At 38.0% G+C, this 16,035-nt stretch overlaps 1 protein-coding gene across 8 annotated transcripts in view; it reads right to left on the bottom strand.

Moving 5' to 3' along the window:
• The window catches only part of LOC126873465 (tubulin monoglutamylase TTLL4-like), a 236,845-nt gene that overhangs the window by 119,476 nt on the left and 101,334 nt on the right, over window positions 1–16,035 (bottom strand). The window contains exon 1 of one of the 8 annotated variants that reach the window (XM_050634327.1): window positions 2,706–3,825. The exons of the other annotated variants lie outside the window; for them this stretch is intronic. The gene's annotated coding sequence lies outside the window, so the exon portion shown is untranslated. Of the gene's footprint in view, window positions 1–2,705; window positions 3,826–16,035 lie in introns of those variants that run through there. 8 annotated transcript variants of the gene reach the window in all.

Below are 16,035 nucleotides of genomic sequence, written 5' to 3' on the forward strand. Positions count from 1 at the left end.
TCCGAGCGATTCACTCGCGAACTTCGTCCCATTCATCTCGAGCTGATTGCCCATTAGAGGAAGCGGCTACTTTCAAGAATTTCGCGACGTCCAACACAAATGCCTTCGTATTTCATGCTTTAAATAGTCGAAAATCCGACAGTAAGACGTCCTTAAACGGATATCATACTTGAGAGCAAATTAGCCACGCTTACGAGACCTTGACACGAAGTTATATCTCCTTAAACGCGTATTAACGGGATTTTTATTCTCCCCTTGGTGAGATTAAAAATAATTAATTAACCAACATTGTGAAAGTTTGTAATACACGTTGTAAGAAGCGTCGATTTAATGAAATACTTTATCGCGTGATTTTAGTCAATCGATGACAAAGTAAGAGTGTGAAGTATACCAAAGTGGCGCATGAAAATGGAAAGTTCGGTGGGTGGAGCTGGTAATTTGATAAGTATATAACACGAAAAGAGTTCTTTGGGAAAAAAAAGATAATTCAACAGATGTGCGTGAGACGTAGTTCCATTTTAAGCGAAGAGAAATCTGTGAATGAAATTTTGTAATAACTTTATACCACGCAGACAAATCGTGGTAACAAATAATGAAAGATGTGAGAAGTTATAAACATACTGAAACGAACAAGCAATGCGATTTTGAACTTTGGTTATAGTTTGAAAATTAGAATTCCCAGGTTAAGTAAACAGGTTGAGATACTATGTAATTTTAGTCTATAAAACCTAATTATGAATTAACATAATTCAACACAATTTTTGTATCTTTATTATTCAGCAAGATCAACAAAATTACCAACAGCCTCCATACAACACCCCAAACAAGTCCGACTAAAGTATCAACCCACGTACATAAGATTCAACATTATAAACTCGGAGCTCGCTAACAAGGATCATATCACATGGATCGTATCCACGATACACGACCGGATTCTTCGTTATAATTAGCATCAAAAGTTTTTGTATTGATTACCAATATACGCCAAAATCCATTTTAAAAAATATCTTATCTCCCCATTAAATTTAAACCACCAATAAAAAAAACCAGACTGAGACATTATTCCAACAAATGAAACGAAATTAAGTTGCAGAGAATTTTCCTCGTGGAATGATAAAATCATTCCGGTGTACTTTCCTTTATCTTTTTTCTTCTTTTTTAATCAATCGTCAAACGAAATTAAAGGTTGGAAATATCGATATAATTCGAGGGCGACGAGTGGCTGTTAACTGAAAATGGTTCTCGGAAGGTTCAGAGATTAAAATACCTCGGAAACGGATTCGCGTATGGATGGTGGAGATCGACGAGGCGTTAATGATCGATAGATCGAAACGGCCCAGTTAAACGATCGGATTATCCGCGCTATCGGCCCATCTTATAACTTATTCCGTAGATACGAGATCTGATCGGAGCGTGGTAATAGCTTCTGGTTACCGGGTGTAACCCGAAGCTCTCAATTTAGTTAGAAACGATCGACACAGACAAAAGGACTATCTCGGACATCCTTGAGTGTATAGGAGCGTTAGCCGGACGTTTTCTCGCGCCAGCCGCATTTAATACGAGCAACCCTCCGGGCCCTCCTATTTGCGTGGAATGTAAATCACGTTCACGGAGATTTTCACTTCTTATCGATCGTTTTCTACGTGGTTGCAGCCATTTTCATCCTCTCGTTTCTCCCTTTGCAGATGCGTCACGTACGACTGTTCATTTAATGCAGATGAGCGCGACGTTCGAATTTCTTGTGCTCTTTCAACGGTTAAATCATCTCTAACGCTCTGATATAATCTTTCTTAAAGGCGTAAAGATTGTGCGGTGATCAATATATAACGGCTATAAGAAAAGTAAGCGAGTAAATAATAGTATTATTACTAATAAATAAATAATAAATAGACCACATTAGTTGTAATCATGTACAACAATAATAATAACACTTGTATAATAATGAATAATTATACTATTATTCTAAATGAATTGTACATATTTTTAATCGTATTATTAGTAATTCTAGTGTTGTAGTAGTATAATATTTTCAATTTTGAAAAATCATATTATTAAGCTAAATGCATAAACATTTGCAGTTAAACAGTCTAATTTTAATAAAGTGTAAACGTGTAAGAAAGAATGTCTCTAACATCTAATTTTGAAATGTTTTCAAAACATGAAATTTAGAAGCCCTGTCTTATTCGCTGTATTTTTATCTTCAAATTCCTACTATACGTTCTAGAGGAATCTCGAAGTTCCGTGATTCCAATAAACTGTAAGTTTCATTATTCAACTGCTGTAACCTAAACAAATTTTAAGGAAACAATAAACCTGTCCTACTCACAAATTCAATATCGTTGAAAACTATATAAAAACTGATTATCTGTATATAGCTTCGTCAATAACCAGAATTATTACAGAAAAAAGATATACAGTGCACGTGAAATTACTGGACGTATCGCAATGAAAGCAAATACATAAACCGCAACAGAAATCGCGTTCCGTTTTCCATTCTCGATCTAAGGTTAAGTTCGCAGTATTACGGCCTTCTGTGCAACAAGTTATCCTTCTATCCCCACCATTTCGTCAAATCGACACGTTTCTCTCTCCCTCCCATGGAAGATCTTTTTCCTTCGCAGTTTGATGCACGGACGTGCCCCATGTAACGACTACATCTATCCGTCTCGTTTCGTTCTTTAGAATATTCCAGTTCTTTCACTCACCTTCAACACACGACGTTCTCCGTCCTTTGTTGCTTCTCGATGCCGAGGCAACTTCTTTCCTCCTCCTGTGCAATCTCACCACGTGCTTCTCTCGCACTCGTTTCTCTGATCGGAGTACAGGCATGTGCCGCGCATGCGCCAAGTGCTACCGTGCGCAGCTCGTGCTGCGCGTACGCCAGGAACGAGCGCCCTCTCCTTTCTCTCTTGCTCCCTCTATGTTGACGCTACTTCCTCTACCGGCTTCTTGGCTTTCGGCATACTTTCCATCCTCCTTCCGCTTTCCTTGTTCCTTTTATCGTGTCTGCATCTTTTTCTATAGTACCGTGCGCAGCTCGTGCTGCGCGTGCGCCACCAAGTACCCATATTCTCCTCCTTTTTCTTCGTTCTCCGTCACAGAAATATTCCATCTTGCTCCTACGAATTCTTACCACGGTTTTCCAACGATCTCTATCCTTTTCTTCGTTCGCTGTCCTTATTCATCCGATTTCTCTCTACCTAACAATTTCTTCTCTGTCTGTTATACGGTGAGCAGCTCGTGCAGAACGTCTGCCATGATAAAACACCTACTTTCCGTCTTCTTTTAGACCATTGTCCCTCTTTGTCGATGATCGCCCGGGTCGTTCTATCTTCCTGCACGGGTTCCGTAATGCTTCTTTTCTTTCTTCCTTTTTTCTCTCCATCGATTTACTTTCCTTTGCTAACTAAGCCCGGCTTCTTCTCATTGCCGGGTTTTTGTTTTTCTGGCGTACCGTGCGCAGCTCGTGCTGCGCGTACGCCACGGCCATCCTTTCTTTTCTCTTTTGCTCTCGTTCGTCACCTCGCTAATCGTTCACCCTCCTCTATCTTTTTACCTTTCTCAGTTCTCCTGCGTTTCTTGTTCTGTTTTCCTTGGCCGTTCTTTTACTCTTTTAAGCGGTCTTCGTTACAATCCACCTATGCCTTCGAGTAATTCCCAATGTCAAACATATTTGTTTGTCTTTCTTCTAGGACGTTTTGCTGTTTTCTTTATTTCTATTTGTTTCTTGTGGATCGACTATTTTCGCAGAGTTTGACGATTGTAGAAAACGAGAGTTTAATAATTTCGTATGAACAGGATGAACACTGATAACTGACACGCGGTTTCCTAGTACGACAAATTTTTACTAACCTAAATTCGCGCGTGCGCAAAGCAACGCATTATTGCTAACCAAAGAATATCGCATTTAGAGGGATATTTGAAAATATAATCTCTAATATTTGTTTTTTTAATTAATTGTGTTTGTGTATTTTTTAAATTTCATTTGATATTTATTTAAATAAAATTATGCTAGAAATCAAAATACAAAATATTTTCTATGAATCTTACGCACGTTTATAAGTGCACGTACGAATATATTTTATACAATTTTATAAACATTCCATGACTGTTTTCTAGGAGCTTTGTCCTTGTTTTCTACTTACGTACCTTTCTCTATAAATTTTTAACTTCAGTTCGTTCAAATTGAAACAGTATAAACACGTTATTTAAATAAGGCCAAGTCAAGCGTGAGAATGGTAATTTTCAGATTTCGTGACACAAATCACAATGGAAAATTGGTGATTCCAAAATTAACATAACAAGATAAACGACAAAATATGATAATTTCACCAGGATGTTAGTCCTCTCTAGTTTATGATAATTCCACTCCTGCAAAACAAAACAATACCATACAACAATGAGTGCCGGACTAATAACAAAATTCTCACATAAAAATTCCCGTTTGCATCACGTGATATGTAAATTACATAACCGGCGGTTACTCGCCTCTTCGACAAGGGTGGACGACACAAACAACAACGAAGGGGTGGTAGGTACCTGCCCTTCTGCGCAGCCGGACCCACGCACGTACCTGTGCGAAAGGACGTTGTCTCCACCCTCTGCCCTCCTCGACACGAAGAACGCGCATGCGCAGCCCTTCTATATAAGAGGAACACTCCTCATCCTAGCTCACACTCAATCACACCTACTCAAAACGTGCACATCTCTAGAGATAAAGGCGAATCATATCCAGAAAGATTCGTGTGCACGTGTTCACCTTATTTCATTTCCGCCTCGCTCTACATTCTTCTTTTATCTCTGTCACTCACAGAGAAGAGGATTGCCTTCTTACCGTACTTATACATACATACATATATACATACATATATCTATATACAATCAGAGTCAACACACACGAAGATCTACGTTGACGTACACGACCAGGCTACAGTTGAGACACCGCAAAGATCGTCGATCAAGAACACCGAGAGTTAGCAGTCTGGTTCTGAAACGTCAGGAATCGCGACCGGTTTTTCTGCTGTGTCGGCGCCACCATGAAGAGGCAAATTTCGAGAGTAACCAACAGTTCGATGACTGATCGACGTATTGACAGTGGGCTGCTCGCCAGACGCGCCATCAAGAACGCTCTGTCGGCCGTTCGAGGATTATACGGCAGGGTTCGTCGAGAGGTCATTCGAGGAAACGAGCAGATTGGCTGGAAGAATTGCGTTAACGAGATCGATCTGACAGCGTTCAGGACGCGGCTGGACGACGAGGAGCTGCGCAACCTGAGGAACGAGAACCTGGAAAACGAGCTGAAGGAACTGGCGATGAAAATGTATAACTGTTAAGAGCCACTTCGGGTCCCGTTAGGAAGAAGACGACTTGACGGAAGAATTTCAAGAAGATTGTAAGATGGCGATGCAGATCGAGGATCGATAGATATCTACCATTAGTAAGGTCTTTCATTATATTTCGCGAATTTAAGTTGCACTTTCATTTCATTTATATTTCGATGTCTTTCACTAGAAGTTAAGATTATAGATTTGCTTGACTTAACTCCTGGTTACCAGCTTTAATCGATATGTGTATTAGCTTTAACGATCGTTAAGAGAAGAATTAATGTTTTAATAAGTAACGTAAAGTTAGGAGGATATTGCAATAATAGCTGTAAGGATGTTTCAAGTTGGAAAATATTATTAGACTGTCAAACTGTGATAGTAAAGTTACATATAAAGATAGATAATCGTAGATGTAACCTCTCGATTTTATTCGAGCACACAGGCCGCCCAGTGCATATTTCCTATAATCTCATAAATTGTGATACGTTACGCAGAAGGCTTTATATTGCATTCGTAAACATCTGATCTGTGATAAATCGTAGAGACTATGCTTCGAAGAAACTGTGATATTAGCGATCGATCGAGATAACTGCGATAGTTTGTAAGCTAAACGAAAGAACTGTGATATGTAAAGTGGTTTGAAGGAAACCGTGGAATTGTTATAGCAACGTGTAACAACGTGATCTCACTGCCTTCATTGTCTTCCAGAAAATTGCAATATTAGTTCGTAGAAAGATAATCCTTTTATATAGAAAACTATAACAACCGATACTGTGATAATTATTCGTAGAGTTAAAATTATGATAATTTTTGTAAGTTAGGATAGAATTAATGGAATTGTAGCTCGAGCGATATCTTGTGATATTTGTACTTATCCAAGCAGAATCGATCGAGATCTGCCCATCGATCGGTAAAATTGAAATTCGTGTGTCGAAATTGTTCTTTTTCTTTTTTTTTTTTTTTTTTTCGTATTCGAGAAATTTTGTATTTGTATGTTTTGTATTTCTGCCTTTTTTGTCTCTTTTTTTTCTCGGTTTGTGCACCTTTATTCGTAATTTTTAGGCTTACTCATACTATTTTATGTAACCATTACTAACTAATCATTAATGTCCTGTGTTGCGTTTTCGTGTTTCATTCTTTGGTTCGATGTTCGAGTGTATGTTTCAATTCATTTTGCTTTTTATTCAACGTATAATGTATTGTAACTGTATTCAATAAATAAATTGTGTGAAAAACTATTTTTTACCATTGCAATTCACTCCTTACTCCTTTGTGATATTTAATTCGAAATATCTTTCGATTTGTAAGTTTGAATCATCGAGCAATGATAGAAATGAAGTTCAATGTTTTTAACATGTAACAGACAACATAACGAAAGGATATACTGTATCGGAAAGTAATTATTTTAGAATAACGACATTTATCTTTCGTAAGAATCTGAGAATAAAATGGACAAATGTTATAAATGCTATACTCGTAGTTTCAAATTTACAAATTCTTGTATGAGTGGAAATAAAAAAGATTGAATCTAAAAAATATGTGTTTAAAGAATATTTTATTGTACGTCATTCAGACAGAACGAATATTTTCAATCATTGTAAATAGGCATTGCTTTATCATCCAACAATTTACATTTCCTATGTTTAAGCGCAAATTACGTATTCCACTGAAACATATCGTAAAACAGACCTAACAAAATTATAACTCTCGCTGTAAAATTACAAAAATTACAAAATACAAATTATATAATAAATTAGTACACAGAATATGTTCTACGTGTTCTTGAGACATAAATCAAAGACGTCTAACGTGGTCACTTAATTACACTTTCTGGTATTTTGCATTATATGCAAATTTTTTTTAAGTACCACGCACCATCTATTATTAGCCCTTTTAACTTCCCCAAAGTGCATGGTTTGGCCCTTCAACGCTAGATGGCGATCATCCAAAGGGCTATCGTGTCCTTAGATCCATCGTGCCCTTCGTACAAACGACCACTATGCGGCAACCATAACACGTTTCTCTTTTTATTATTATTTAATTTGTACCTTACAATTTGTCCAGCTGGACATGTCAACACGTTCGAACGAAACTCGCACAATAAATCCCTTAATTTCTACTGAAAAAAGAAGGCTTTACTGAAAAATGATCGCATTACCATTGGATAATGTTACGGCCCTATGTTACGGTACTTGGAAAAATGTCAAACACCGAGCAATAGCACATAAATATCGAACACTGAACGAAATTTTGATAAGTGAAAGCATTTATAAATATTCCATTGGGTATATTCCTTTTACACATGTGATATTTAAAAAAAAAGAAAAAAAGAAAAAACCACATTTACGCGTCCCATCTAGATAATAAAACAAGCTGACAAACCTGAAGAAAGTTAAATTAAAGAATCGAAGAAACGTAAAGTACCAGGTGGCTGCATCGACATAAACTTCAACTGTCTATACTTAATCGCGGCTGCAGGATCTCTCTGAAATATCTCCAAACTTTCAATCAGAACAAAAAAAGATGACGTTGCCAGCCAGAAAGTAATACGCTGATTATCATATTAATCTGATCAAAATGTAGTTCAAAGTGTGGCTGGAAAGTATCAGCGACCAGGCGAAAAGAAAGAAAGGGAAAGAAAGTGAAAAGCGGTTTTACATGCGAATGGCCGGGCATTTTGGTCACACGTTCACGACGAGCACATAAAATTAATACAGCGAGCGCTGTCATTAATAAAGGTGTTCGCGATTCATCGGTCGACATTCGAGCGCAGACCACAAAAGGGGGCCCAAGGTATTGCGGTATTAAATGACAAGACACGCAATCGCGGCACAGAACGCTCGAAAAAGGAGAACAGGGGCAGTGAAAAAAAGCGAAAAAAAAGAAGAAGAAGAAGAAGAAAAAGACAGACGGCGAACAAGAGAGAGACGAAGGGATGAAAAAGAGGAATAATATAAGCGTTCCATTCGGTCCGTTTCTAGAAGGATCGAAAAAAATAGCTGCCACGGTTCAGATTACGAGCATTAACTGTCATTATACGGGTAGCCAACTACCTGAAGGCTTTCATTATGTTGCTGCTGATTCAATACAATTTTCCATTTAGATTATCGCGATGATCTTTCGCGGATCTAACCTGTTGCGCAGCCCTCGGGAAGCGCAACGTGATATCATCGGATCACGATCGACCCTAAAGAATTCTGTCTTTCTCTGTTCATCTAGCAGCATGAGGATCTTGCCACCGCATAAAAGAATTCCATTGGTCTACAGGGGCCTAATCTAGCCTCAAAAGTGGCGTAGTGTTGGGTTACGTTTTCGAAACTTTTGAAAATATTGTCAAATATTTGATGCCGCCGTAGAATTCGGGCCCTTTCCCAACAGGGCTCGATGGTACGCGCCGGTTCCTCGCGTTCCGAGGATTAGATATCCGATCCTGCGTTTCCAATAGTTCTTTCATCGAACAAACGAAGATTTCAGACAAAATACAGTTCTTCAGGGAATAATTTCCACCTGGACCCCCTTTTACGATTCGATTGATATTATTAAAGAAATTTTACAAGCCATACGAGTTACCAATACTCTCATAGGAAGAAGATTAAAAAGAGAACACTCCAGTGATCTCGCTATTGAAATAAAATAGTCAAACTCGAAGATGGTATCTCGCTGGGGGTAGCCATCCACGCGTTATTCAGCAATTAAGTTGGAAAAATGTGCAGCTAGACAAATTGTAAAGTACAAATTAAATAATAAAAAAAAAAGAAAGAAAAAAAACAAGTTACCAATGCTAGGAAAAATTCCTCTGCATGGTAGGTACGAGTTGAACAATTATTGAACAGGAAACACCCAACAGATCTCATACAGGATATAACCTAACAAACACGAAGATGGTACCCTGTTGGGGGTAGCCACCCACATGATAATCAAACAGCCAAAAAATTTTACCAAATGTCCAAATCGGACAAATTGTGAATGTAAACAACTAAATAAAAAAAAAAAAGAAAAAAAAATTATTGAAGAAGCATACGATTGAAAACTGGAGGAAAATTACTGTTTAGTAAATTACAATTTTTCTTCTCGGTAAAAGAAGAACAATTTTTTTTATTATTTAATTTGTACTTTACAATTCGATAAATCTGTCTAGTTTTATTGCTAAGTAACACGTGGATGGCTACCTCCAGCGGGATACCATGTTCGAGTTTGCGTAGAAGAAAAATTTAACGCTATGAAAATGAGACGTAGAACCTGGTAAAACACGTTTGATAAAAAGACAAAATTTTGTACGATACACGTTGTATGTCCCTTAAATTCTGTTCTGTATATAATTACAAATGCTTTTACGTTTTCGAAACATAAATCATCTGGCAATCAAGCGAACAGCCTGGAAAGAAAGGACAACACGATGACGTGTTTTAGGATAAAATACTCTGGCTCCTAGTGACATTCGTGTCATTTTCGCGATGCCAGATGAATACATTTGAACGTCCCTTTAGTCAGTCACGACGCATCGAAGTTTCTAAAAAGCCTGCTATTGTCGAGGAACCCAGCATTTATGGAGCGATTTTCGAGTTATTCCGACTTATTCGTTTCAAAAGGTGGTCTAGGCTGCGGATCTCCATTGTAACGTCCTTCGAACAGTGGCGTATGCCCTCCGTATAACCAAATTTTAGCATGGGCTGGGAGTAGCCATCCACGTGTTATTTAACAATTAAATTAGAAAAATTTACCAAATGTTCAGCTGGGCAAATTGTGAAGTACGAATTAAATAATAAAAAAAAAAAATTGGACAGGAAAAAAGTTATCGTAAAAGGAACATACAGTGAAATCATATAAAATAGCATGATATATACAGAAAAATAAAACTCGATACATTCTATCGATAAATATCGTTCAAGCTGTTCGAGAAACAATTTGTTAAAAATTTGGCTTTTAAAAATTTGTTAATTCGAAAGACTGCTTCGATTTAGAAGAAACTGTGAAAATTCGCTACGCCAATGGGATCCAGGTGGAATCAGGGACCAGGATAAACTGACTCGGGTCTCAACAAGCCATTTTCGGCAACAATATCATCGGCAAGACAAATTTCTTAAAAATGTACCTTTCTGACTCTTAAAAGGGACAATTATTGTATTATTTGACGCCGTTTAAGCCCGGCAAAACGAACTTAAAGACTTTCCATTGATTCGATCACGCGAGGCAACGTCCACCCGAGTGCACGTGTTGTATTATTTCAAAGGATGAACGTTTAACGGGGCGAAAGTTTCGCGTCGAGATGTTATTCTTGCCCGGGGCCACGGAAATATTTTCGAAATAAAAGGATGGAACCACGGCGGCCAGGTGTCCCGTATGGCTTATTGGCTCTGATAATAGATATATTAAGTCACTACAGAACGTCAAACTTCGCCTTCCTTTATGCGAGGAAGCCAGCTGAAAGGCAAGGAAAGTCGGCAAGGAGGCGGAACCTCGCTGAAAATTTCACTTCTGACTCGAATAAATAATCCCTTCGAAGGGTGGACTCGTCCAGGAGGGTCGATCCGTTGAGAATACGCGTCACTTGTTTCCGTCACCGTTTCGATAAAGTCCATTTCCCATTTTTGATTGCGCTATTCAGTCTTCTTCCATTTACGCTTTCTTACGGATTTATTTTTATTGTATAGCAGAATCTCAACTATACGAAGATCGATCGACGGATCGATAGCCTCGTAGAAAATTTCGCCACTGTCATACTTATGAAATATTTTAAGAGATAAAAATTGGAACCGAAAGGAACTCCATTTTCGTCGCTGTCTTTTTTTCTTTTTTTTTTTTTTTTACAAGTATAATAGAAGCACAACCGGTTGGTTCGGACGATCACGTTTCATACACCTTAAAAATAAGAGGTGTAGAACGTAAGATTTTTGAACGGGAACGTATAATATCATGTCATTATAGAAACGAGTACTTCCGATCAGAAAAAGGAGAAGAATCGAACATTGCTTCTTTAAGAAAATAGCTGTCATCCCAAGATCGATCACCAAACGCAGGATTTTTATGCGTTGATGAAAAAGTATGATCAAAATTTACATAATATGCAAAAATATACAAAGGGAAGAAAATACGGTACTGGGTACAATGTTTAATAAGCGAAGCAGCTGTCTATCTAGGTCGCGCGTTTTTTTATTGAAACTCGCGAAAATATGGATTTGTATAAAGAACAGGAATCTATTCGTCGCTTATTAGCAAGTCGCGAAATATCCAAATTCAGTAATAACACAAGAATTAACGATCACCAAAACCCACTAGTTACACGATTACTCGACACGACGGATCAGATCCGCGGGCTAAAAAGACATTACCCTTTAGATTTGAGCATTAGATTCAACTAGAATCAAACATACGAAAAACATTTATTTTTCAAGTTACGGTACCACGCCAGAATAATTTACTTATAATTCTCAATGAGAATTGATTGTAAAATTCTCCCAAATAAAAAAAAAAGAAAACTTATTAGCAAGAACCGTAAGCCTTGGAACGTGCCAAAACCAATAAACGTGCGAAAAGGAGCGAACGACGCTAGAGCACCGTTTTCGTCGAACTTGCCGAGCGTTCGACGATATACGAAGGCACTTAACGTCGGAAGATGCTGTCAATCAAAGGAAACGTTGCGTCCGATCAAAGAGATCCCTCGCCACTTAGGTATCGATTTTTCTTGCATTCTGTGACAATCGTGGCGAGCATAGGCGAGCCCTTTTCCTTACACTCATCTTCCCACGTATCCCGGACAATTCATAGAGAAAAAGGTGGAGAGGAAGAAAAAAATAGAAGAGAAAAAAAAAAATTGAGAAGAATCGGCCCTCGTGCTGAAACGGGCTTCTCTCGCTTTTTGAGGCGAGCCGTGGAGTCTCTGATCCTTTTGTGAACACGTGCACGAGGAATCGTAAATCTAACTAAAGAAAAACCCCCATAGAAAATGAAGAAGAGAGAGAACGAGACTTGTCGGGATACTTAGGGCACACCCATATATACGGAGGGCTCGTGAAAACCCATACTAAGTGGATAATGGGCCATAGGCGTAACCTTGCTACCGTAAAAATTCTTGCCAGACCTTTAACAACATTTCCAGGATTTTACTGCATCGGAAACGATGGAATGTACGACTATGAAGAGGATACAGGGACCAAGGACCACTAAACTCACGAGTCTAAGGGCCTATTGTTAGTCACTGGCTATTGTATAAAGCGGCTGAATGATAGAAATATTTGTAACTTCGCGCACCAAGGTCTTGGAGAGGCTCGAGTGCACTTTAGAGGCTGAAGCAATATGCCGGTTATCTTCATGGACACCCGAGTGCCGTTTCGAGTACTACTTCGAGAGCAAGATTCTGTTGGCTCTCTACGGATGCTAGCGGTGATGGTACTTTGGCTTTGTGGGCGTTAGGATATTTGTTTCTAGCGACCACAGTCGACAGTGATTTAATAAAACGTGACGAGAGACCTAGAAATTTCTGTTGTCGCTAGAGTTTGATTATTATTTCTTTTAATATTATTCATTTAATTTGTACTTTAGAATTTGGTACATTTTTCTAACTTAATTGTTAAATAACATGTGGATGGCTAGCCCCAGCGGGATACCATTTTCGAATTTGACTATTTTATTTCTTTAGCTTTTTTGTTTTTTTATTATTATTTAATTTATACTTTACAATTTGTCCACGATAAATTGTTCTAACTTAGTTGTTAAAAAACATGTGAATGGCTATCCCCAGATGGATACCATTTTCGAGTTTGACTATTTTATTTCTTTAGCTTTTTTGTTTTTTATTATTAATTAATTTATATTTTACAATTTGTCCACGATAAATTGTTCTAACTTAATTAAAAAGCATGTGGATGGCTGCCCCCCGTGGGATACCATCTTCGAGTTTGACTGTTTTATTTCTTTACTGTTTTATTATGCCGATTTATCTTCAACCCTTTACATACTTTTACCTTACATTTTTATCTTTTTGTCCCATAAGATCGAAATTAATTCACAAGACTTGAACACGTTGGAAGATTTCTCGAATATCCTCCAATTGTACACTTCTTATCGCTGAAATTTTTTAATTTACTATTTATCGATCTACGTTGTGATGGAATATTATGCAACGGTACAATAGCAGAACAATTTTATATTGTCCTAATTTTTGTTCCAATATCTTCATTTCGAACAAGTATGGCTCGTATGGTATACGTATGTGGTATCTGTGTAGAACGTGTACGTTCGTAATGCAAGTAGTTAGGGGAAAAATGAATGATAAAATGGAGCGAAATTGCAGCTTTCCTGCCTTATAAAAATTCAAATAATGAACATTGCATAATCGAGCGACGAGTTGGAGGAAATTGCAGATCGTAGCCGATGGGTACGCCCCTATAATAAATCCTAAAAGTGATTGGAAGTGCACTGCACTCTGTTGCAGAAATTACAATACAAGCGGCTACAAATCATGCCGCGGTTATTCATAAAACGCGCATTAATGATCCGCGTTGACAGGTACTACTTACAAAAATAACGCAGAAAGAATTGTAATAAAGACGGATTCATCAATCATTGTTTTATAAGATACGATCCATTCTTAAATCGTCTTTATTAGGCGTCCTTCATCCTCTGTACATTTTTCATTCGCATCAAGGTAAACTATACAAAGCACGTATCATTTTAGAGCGTTTCTTTATGAGCCGGACAAAAGGTTAATAAATTGCATCTGCTACCGTAGGAAACTTGATAAATTGCACGCAAACTAAATTGTTTATTTCTATTTTATACAATGGATCGTCTGTGGAATATCTTTGCATGGATTGTAGATGCAGGAATGAAAAACAAGAAAAGTCAACGAGTAAAATACATTGATCTTTAATTGAAATTCCGAACCAAATTCGTCCTATTCACTGAACTTTGTAATGCGTTTATTTGTTTATTAATTCTAGTTTTTCGAAGATTAATTCCAGCTTTGACGTGTAACCTGACGTGTGACCTCACTAAAGAAATAAAATAGACAAACTCGATGATGGTATCCTGCTGGGCATCCACGTGTTATTTAGCAATTTTTTTTTTATTTGCATGTATTTTACAATCAATTCTCATTGAGAATTATAAGTAAATTATTTTAGCGCGGTACTATAACGTGAATAATAAGTGATTATCGTACGTTTGATTCTAGCTGGATCTAATGATTTAGCAATTAAGCTAGAAAAATTTACCGAATGTTCAGCTGAGCAAATTGTAAAATACAAATTAAATAATAAGAAAGAAAAGGCGTGTAAAGAGATTTTGTAAGATGAAAGCTATCGAACAGGGAAGAAGGTTCGAAAAAAGACAAGCAGGGACATGGATCATCAGCCACCTAACACTGTCATTAATTACGGTAACCTTGGAAGGGCCAACCCTCCTAAGCTTCCAACACGATGACTGTTAAACGCGTATCAGAAGGCAACAACGAAAAACTGGCTGGTAACACGATCTTTCGTTCAAACTCTTCGTCTAAATGTTTTCGACGACTGTTCTAAATATACAGTCGGACCTATACGACATACTTTGAGTGTTAGTTCATCACCTTACGACAGACATTTGGTGAAACCTGCATAGAAAAACACGTATGCTAATAATACACGGGGTATCTCATAATAAACGCTACTGAGGGCGAATTTCCATTGTTGACACATGTTTGTTTGTTTTAATACTTTGACTCTTTCAGAAACTTGCTCCCTATTTTCTAATTATACAACTACATTTACCAAATATCCAGCTGGACAAATTGTAAAATACGAATTAAATAATAAAAAAAGAAAAAAAAAATACAACTACGTTGTCACAGGGGTGGAAAATCCACGGGATAGAAATAGTACAAAAAAATAGAAAGAAGTGAAGCGAAGTAGTGAAATCGAAGTAGGCCAAAGAAATTACCGCGCAAATTCCAATTATTTTCTTGCCCGAAAGCAAATATTTAAGGGAAGAGAGAAAACTGGCGAAAAGGTTGGTTTGCAGCGCAACAGTGGAACGAAAAAGGAAAACGAGAGCAGTTTCGGGTCGTTAGGGGGTCGAAGAGGCGCAAGTGTCTGGCGTAGTATATTTGTGGAGGGCGAGGAGAAAGGGGCAGAGCAAGGGAGAAACCGAAGCAGTTTCAACTTTCAACCACGTGTGTCTCGCATTACGGACGTGAAGCACTTTTTTTCCTCCACTACGTCGAAATTTTGCGCACATGCCTGAACACTGGCGTGTCGAGAGTGCGCCTTGCCCTCAGGCCAATTATCGTTGGCCTCGAGTGACCACTTCCGGTCCTCTTTCATCGTAGCTTCTCTCACCTAACCGTCCGACTACTCGTCTCGTTGGAACACGATCGCCTGACTCCCGCCAATCTTTTCGCCACTGATATTTCGTGCTTCCTGTTTACCAGAAACCATACGAAACGTTCGCTTCGAAAATATTGAAATTTCCTTGTCTCAGATGGTATCCCGCTAGGGGTAGCCATCCACGTGTTATTTTTTCTTTTAATTATTTAATTTGTACTTTACAATTTGTCCAGCTGGACATTTTGTAAATTTTTTAACTTAATTGTTAAGTAACATGTGGATGATTACCCCCAGCGAGTTACCATCTTCGAGTTTGACTATTTTATAGGGTGTTTTCTTTTTAGTCTTCTTTCTATGGGAGTTTTGCTCGCTTCAGCAGCCAGTTGGGCGTGTTAATTGGCAATAAAGTT

Source organism: Bombus huntii, chromosome 14 (genome assembly GCF_024542735.1).
Source record: "Bombus huntii isolate Logan2020A chromosome 14, iyBomHunt1.1, whole genome shotgun sequence".
Lineage (NCBI taxonomy): Eukaryota > Metazoa > Arthropoda > Insecta > Hymenoptera > Apidae > Bombus > Bombus huntii.